The following is a 6,247-nucleotide window of genomic DNA, read 5'->3' on the forward strand; positions in this document are numbered from 1 at the left end:
AACTGACCTATCCTTCCTAAAAGCACAACCTCTGGCACAGAGTGTCTAATGCTGAACAACACATTGGAGAGCTGGAAGACGAGGCACGTCCCTTGCAGTCCTCAGTTAGAGAGCTGCTTCAAGCTCAGGGTTACATGGCTGACAAGCTTACTGACATGGAAGATCACCTGAGGCATAATAATCTGTGCTTTTTGGGGTTCCCAGAGGGTTCAGAGGGAAGGGCCCCTGAGACATTTATGGAAAGATGGCTGACATCCACTTTTGGTGCCTCCATTTTTTCACCACTATTCACCATTGAACGAGCTCATAGAGTTCCTTTATGCCCCTTGCTCTCTGGGGCCCCACCGCGGGCAATGCTTATTAAACTACTGCACTTCAGGGACAGAGAAGCAGTTCTCAGAGCTGCCTGAGAGAAAGGGCGTGTATCCTTTAATGGTAATGGAATCACCATCTTCCCGGACTTCTCAGTAGCTACACAAAAACAGAGGGCTACCTTCCTGGCTATCAAAAGAAGGCTGAGGGACCTCCAACTACCCTACAGCATGCTATATCCTGCGTGGCTGCGGATTATTCATCAGGGCAAGGCCTACTTTTTTACTGATCCTAAGGATGCAGCGCACTGGGCGGATACATTAGGGCCTCCAGATCTGCGAAACCAGCAACGGAGGTCTCCTCCCCTCTGAATGTGAAAGCCCTACAAATGGATCTCTCTACCTCCTGTTTGACACCCCCCATTTAGCTTATGTTGCCGGGGGGAGGGGGGGAGAGCGCCGCAATGCCTTCCCATCCTCCTTCTCACTCCTCTCCACGAGAAGCTGGGGACACCTACCAACATCTTCCCATATATTGCCTTGAAGTCCTTTACCCTGGATGACTATTACCTCCACATTCTTGTTCCCCCCTTCTTGTTCATTGTAGGAATCCACCCAAGTAGACCCATAAGTTGCCAACATCCTGATATTAGACTCATGTAAGGAGAGTATCCCACAGAAAAGTATACTATGGAACTTTAAGGGCAACTAAACAGTAACACAATATCAGAAAAATAGAAATGTATTTATTAGTATAAAAAATGTGGTGCATACATCACCATAACTAGAATATATAAAAACAAAGGGCAGAACAGAATATGTAAGTACCGTTCCTTGTGTATTGAGCCCGACGCGTTTCAGGACAAAGATAGAGTCCTTTCTTCAGGGGCATTCCATGTAGGGTATTTTTGCTATACAATATTCAATCCAAAAATGGAGTCTGCATTTGATGATACCACCTAGTGTTGAGCCCGATGTATGTAGGGCTTAAAGATTTCAGAGGGGTGTGTGGGCTACTGTGAGACCCGGCAAGGTCGTCGTGGGTTTTATCCGATAAGTTGGAATCAGTGAAACACTCACCCAAGTGAGAGTCTGATTGTACAATCTGTCCATTCACCTTTAAAACCACTTCCAGCCCAAGGACTTCATATGACATCTTGGACTTTCAGTGGGGATATCTGAATGATGCCTACAGCTACAGGCATCATTCAGGTATCAACTTTTAAAGCCGGCTATTCTGTGCACCGTAAGAATGATCACAGTGACAGTTTAGCCGCTTAATCATTCTTACAGGCAATAGGAGGGGACATCCCGCCCTCCGGTGAAAGAATCCATCGCTGGCGGATGACGTGCCTAGAGATTTCCGGTGACCAGTTGGTCACCAGTCATCTCTATGACCGTCGGAGGACCGGGCTCGACGTTATGACATCACATCCGGGCTGCGGTTGTAAACAAAGCTGCGATCGCGGCTGGAAAGCATGGTATCGTTAATTTTTTTTTTATTTCATGCTTTCCAGCCTGGAGAAGAGATGTGGGGTCTTATAGACTCCATATCTCTCCATAAAGAGGACTTGTCACACACCATTCCTATTACAAGGGATGTTTACATTCCTTGTAATAGGAATAAAAGTGATCAAAAAAAATAAATTAAGGAAAACGTGAAAAAAAAATAAAAAAATAAATAAAGTAAAATAAACAATAATTTTTTTTTTTAAACTCCCCTGCCCCGCGTGCTCATGCACAAGGCAATGCACAAGCCAATTAGAGCCTGAGGCTCTAATTGGCTTCAAAAAAGGGTGGGTTTGGGGCACAGAGCACTGCGCCCCAAGCCCACCCACTTGTGTGACAATAGCGAATTAATATTCGCTATTGTCTTCCTGATTCTCTTCCTGGCTAATCAGGAATCAGTTCCAGAGATACGATTGGCCAGGGAGTCTTAAGACTCTGGCCAATCGTGTCTCAGTCAAGGCCCACTTCCTGTTTGGCCTGGAGGAGAAGTGATAGCCCCTGGAGTGTGGAGCTGCAGCCTGGATCCATGTCTGCCTGATCTGCCTCCTTCCTAAGGTAAGGAGGCATTCGAGGGGGGGGAGGAATCGCTGCATTCCAGCCCGTCTCCCACGTGGGGGGGGGGGTGTCGCCGCATTCCCGTCTGTCTTCCGTGGGGGGAGGTTGGCGTTGGTTTGTGCCCCCCCCCCCAAGAAAAATATATTTAGCACCAGCTGCCACTAAGTGTATACCACAATTCCTTTGTCCTGCAATGGATGATGAAAAAACTATTTTTAATAGAAAGTATTACTTTGGTTTAGTTTGTTAAATTTGTAGCCATCTTATTAATATAATTAATTCATCTTTTCTTTTCATCTTTTAATGAATACCTCCCTGGAGCGACACACAGCAGTAGGAGTGTTCTGATTGCCAGTTTTACCTTGCCTTCAAAGATTCTATAAATATGTACATTCATGTGTAATTAGTGTTTGAATTATTAATATTTACCACATTTTTAACATTTTAATAAAAGTAATTGTATTTATTGTCAGTTGTTCAAATAAAAGATGAATCTTTCCAAAAGTGCTGTGTAAGAGAAGATTATAGAATCAGAACTTTTTTTGAATAAAGTAGGGGAACGTTTAGAAACCCTCCAAAACAGATCTCTGCATTACATTTTTATTAGTCATTATTTATAGTACATGTTTGAGTCATCATGATTATACTGTTATTGGTGTCTTGGTAATTTCATTGAGCCTTTTTTGGATCTGAGAGAAAACAGTCCTCTCTTAGCCTGGGTATACACATTACTTGATTAAAAAATATTTTTTTTTTTGGGGGGAGGGGGGGTTAGTATAATCTTAAGTATATAGTTGGAGTTTTTTATATATATTGTATCAGCTACATACAGTATATACTGTAATAAATATTCTGTTGTACTGGTACCGCTATAGCCAAAGCAGGTGTGCAATTGTTGTGGGACATAGGAGCACTCGGGACCCACTAACCCTAATGCACTGTAGAATAATGAATATATAGCTGGGCTAATATGAATCTACATAAAATGTTGCTGATTACATGTTGACTGAACATCTGTCTGTTCCACCAGTTTGATATAAAACATTTATGACCTTATTCATTACAAAGTTCTTAATCCATATGCGCTAACTCCTAAGTTCAGTAATTCACAGCAACCAATGAATTGGAATTCATCTTGAACTGATCTGTTTTCAGCAAAATGGATTCTACCTGGCTCTGTACTTGGGCTCCATGCACACTAGCATTTTTTAAAGCTCCTAGAAGCTGTTATGCCCCGTACACATGGTCGGATTTTCCGCCGGAAAATGTGTGATAGGACCTTGTTGTCGGAAATTCCGACCGTGTGTGGGCTCCATCACACATTTTCTATCGGAATTTCCGATACACAAAGTTTGAGAGCAGGCTATAAAATTTTCCGACAAAAAAATCCATTGTCGGAAATTCCGATCATGTGTACACAAATTCGACGCACAAAGTGCCACGCATGCTCAGAATAAATTAAGAGACGAAAGCTATTGGCTGCTGCCCCGTTTATAGTCCCGACGTACGTGTTTTACGTCACCGCGTTCAGAACGATCGGATTTTCCGACAACTTTGTGTGACCGTGTGTATGCAAGACAAGTTTGAGCCAACATCTGTCGGAAAAAATCCATGGATTTTGTTGTCGGAATGTCCGATCAATGTCCGACCGTGTGTACAGGGCATTATTAGCATTTTGTTCTGCTCCTAGAAGCCTCATAGTGTTATCTTATGTCTCCATGCACACTACTTTAGGCTTCAGCACTAGTATTACCTGCTGTGACAACACAAGCGGACCTATGGCTCCTATTGGGTTTCTATCAGATCTAGTGGATATAGAGTGGTGTGCTTTAGCACCTTCAATGTGTGAGTACCCTAAAATGGGATTTTTTAAACAAATAGTTGTTTTAAACGATAAAAGACTATCCAGCTTATTTTCTTCCTATATGCACTGAGGATACATGTTCAAAACGATCCAGGAACCTGCAAAATCCACTTAACACAGAGCCCAGGGGTGGTTCAACTGTGTGTATAGACCAAACTTAATTGTGCGGTCACACGCCCTAAGGTGAGGATAATCACATAAGGGTGGAGCCATTAAGGTGTTGGCACCTAATATCAAGTTTGGAGCACGCAACATAAGGATCCAAACCAATCTATTTCGATTTTGGAATTTTTTTAAAGACTGTAATTAATGGACCTTCACTATTGAACACGTTATGTTCACATCAGACACTATGAAATATATTATAGCACATTAGCATTTTATTGTATGGATTGAAATTATCTTCTTCACATTTGATTATTTAATTATTTGTCTATATTGTTTCATTAGCAGTCAAGCACTTTATATACATGTCACACGTATTTTGAATATTTTGTGAGGATGTTTTATTTATCTTTTTTTTCACTTATACAGTATATGTGTACTGATTTACTATTTAGCGTGACACTTTTGGATTTATTTGATTACACTACTTTAGGCTATTGGCATTTTCGAGCTTCAGCATCTAGGAGCAGAAAACAGAATTGTTTTTGCAGAGTTTCTTGGAGCGTTTTTCTAGCAGAAACACTCTTAAACGCTACTAATTGCGTAATTTTTAGCTTTTTTTTCCCCCTTTATGTTGAAGCTCCAGGCACACTAGTGTTTTTCATAAGTTTAAAAAAAGCTAGAAAAAAATGCTGGATGTAAAATGCTGATAATAGCATTATTGTGCCAGCTTCTAGTAGCATTTTAGAAGCTTTTAGAAGCAGTTAGGAGCATTAGCATTTTATTAGCGTTTTTGCAGTATATAAAGAAAAAAAAAGTCCAGAAAAGCTGTTAGTAGCATTTTAATAGCTTTTAGAAGCAGCTAGGAGCATTTAGAAGCAGTTAGGAGCATTCAGAGTTTTTTTTTTCTGCTGGAAAAACGCTCCAAGAAACTCTACAAAAACAATTTATTTTCTGCTCCTAGACTCTGAAACTCAAAAAAATGCTAATAGCCGAAAGTATTGTGCATGGACACATAGGATAACACAATTTAGCTTCTAGGAACTGAAAAAAATGCTAATAACAGCTTCTAGGAGCTTAAAAAATGCTAGTGTGCATGGAGACTAAGGGAACTGCAAAAATGCTAATAAAACGCTAACACTCCTAAATGCTGCTAAGTGTTTTTTATCCAGCATTTTTTTCAGTGGTTTTTTAGCTTAAAAAAATGCTAGTGTGCATTGAGCCTTAAAGCTGACGTTTAATGATTTATTTTTTTAAATCAGGACAGCACCAGGGACAGTGCTTACATGAATGATGAGTGTCCCTTGTGCTGGTGGCTGCTAATCCTCATTCCTCTGCCCCTCGAATACCCCAGCAGCTGTGATCTTCTGGTGCTGCAGGGGTTAATACAAGCAGCTCCACCTATTACAGGCACTCATCAAAGGTGCCAACTATGCCCGCCCTCTTCACCCACTTGCTCAATTCATTGAAGCTGTACTATCAGTTTCGGCAATGGGAAGCACCCTACAAATGGAGAACGGAAGGATGAATGAACGGTTCCCCTCCTCCATTCAAGAGCGCTTTACATTGTGGGAACTGATAGCATGGCTTCTATGAATGGAGAAAGAGGTTGGAAAGAATGGGCATAGTTGGCACTGTTGATGAGTACCTGTGACAGGTAGAGCTGCTTGTATTAACTCCTGCAGAGCTGGAACATTACAGCTTTGGGGGTATATGGGGCACAGAGGAATGAAGATTTTAAAGTGTGTCTAAAGGCAGACATTTTTTTTAACTTAATGCATTCTATGGTGTGGGGTTTGGTGGGAATCACTGCTGTGTTCCTTTTTTTATATTTCAATGAACTTTATTGAAATGTCACACAGACATTTCATAAAGTTCAATTAGCGCTGCGGTAAGCTGAAAA

Source organism: Aquarana catesbeiana, linkage group LG02 (assembly GCF_042186555.1).
Source record: "Aquarana catesbeiana isolate 2022-GZ linkage group LG02, ASM4218655v1, whole genome shotgun sequence".
NCBI classification, from domain to species: domain Eukaryota; kingdom Metazoa; phylum Chordata; class Amphibia; order Anura; family Ranidae; genus Aquarana; species Aquarana catesbeiana.